General features: G+C 39.5%; 2 protein-coding genes across 4 annotated transcripts in view; one reads left to right on the top strand and one right to left on the bottom strand.

Annotated features, from left to right (window-relative positions):
- The window catches only part of LOC107273920 (ras-specific guanine nucleotide-releasing factor 1), a 44,948-nt gene that overhangs the window by 34,117 nt on the left and 9,141 nt on the right, over positions 1-1,690 (top strand). The window lies entirely within an intron of this gene.
- Positions 1-1,690, bottom strand: part of LOC107273924 (limbic system-associated membrane protein) — a 29,422-nt gene that overhangs the window by 597 nt on the left and 27,135 nt on the right. The window lies entirely within an intron of this gene.

Consider the following 1,690-nt stretch of genomic DNA (forward strand, 5'->3'; position numbering starts at 1 on the left):
GGGGGGGGGGGGGGGTGAGGTACGAATTCGTATCACTAACTACATATAAATAGATCAATCATGTCGGAATGTACAGAGGCCAAATCGAACCAGCGAGATCGGAAGCGAAAGAAAGAAAGATTTCTTGTCAGTCATTCCTTCCTTATTAGATGTCGAATTTTCTATTCATCCAAATGATTTGGGTGCTTACGTTCACAGTATAAAAAAGCGCACGCGACTTCGAATGAAATAATATTCACTGGTCGTCTTTGATATTGTAAAGTCTGTATAGCGTGTAGGCTTTCTATGAAAGCCGCATGTCCAAACTGATTATTGGCTATTGACTGTTTGCCACGAAAAAGCACAGCTGCCGATGTCGCTGACGAAGTCTTTCACGTAAACAAAAGTTATTCTTTTAGGCTCAGAATTTGCTTCTACGTTTCACCTTCTATTCATTAATTTGTTTTATCGACATTCCTGTAAGAAAGTTCATCATGAATGAGGGCAGGTACAAAGTTATTGTAGACCAAAACGGGGTTATATAAGAGCTTAATTAAAAAGTTTCTTTAGTCATAAGATCCGATGTACGGATGAGTGCGAGAGTATCTTCGGGATGGCGACGCTGGCGTCAGCTTCAAACTCGATGCAATTAAAATAAGCTACCAGGTGAAAATAAAGATTCCACATAAAACTTCGTTTCGACATTGCAGTTGCCATGTGCGCATATATCTCGCATGCACTTTAGTCATTCGATACATCTTATCATTTTCTCAAGCGTTACATTATTCACAATCATTCATTTTTCGCGCGACTACTTCCGACGCAAAAGTCTTTAATAGTTCTATAGGTATAACTTAATGTTTCTTTAAAGTATGTACAAAGACTACTACTCGATTATCTAGCTAGATGGTGACTATTTCAGTCAGATTGTAACGGTCGAGCTTCTTTCGCAAAATCCTCTGCGAATCCTCGAGAATAAGTACGTGTCGCTGGGACTCTCGTGATATTTAGGATTGACGTTATATTTGGTACATCCACTACTGTACTCAGGATACTCGGATTGTGTTTCTTCGTAAGAAGGTGACATTGATTGAGTGGATCCAATCACCTTCGCCTGGCACCTGCCTCCAATTCCTGGAGCTTAAAATATTCTCAAGTGAAGCTCAGTTGGAAAACTTTCCAGATTTATCTCGGTGGGCGATTATAGACTTTTGAGCCGCTTTCCTGGCAGACCAACCAATCGTTGGGAGCGCTTCGACATAATATACAAACCTCCCTGGAATTCTCGAACGTTACATCCGACAAAGGATTCTATAACTTATACACAGAAAATCCATTACGATGCAACTTTGCTTTCTCCAAAGTTTAACGTTATCGCAATTATTGAAATTTTTTAACTATAGACACATTTGCATGTGGACGCAAGATACGAATGAAAACTAAATTTCTCAAGGATTTGCGGAATTCCAAGAATCGTGTACTCGTTAACAGAATGGTGTGATCTCTTCAAATAAGAGATCATCCCTAGATGCTAGTCTAGATTTTGTTCGTTTCAGTTCAGGGAGATCGAGTTTCATTTAAAAAATATTTTCAGAATTCAAGACTCGATTGTTTTTTTGTCCTCCTGCCAGCGTTTACTACGAAGGAGTGGTAGGATACAATGAGCAAGCGATCGTGTTTTTATTACACTCTCTCTCTCTCTCTCTCTCTC

This window comes from Cephus cinctus, unplaced genomic scaffold (assembly GCF_000341935.2).
Source record: "Cephus cinctus unplaced genomic scaffold, Ccin1 Ccin1_scaffold1880, whole genome shotgun sequence".
Lineage (NCBI taxonomy): Eukaryota > Metazoa > Arthropoda > Insecta > Hymenoptera > Cephidae > Cephus > Cephus cinctus.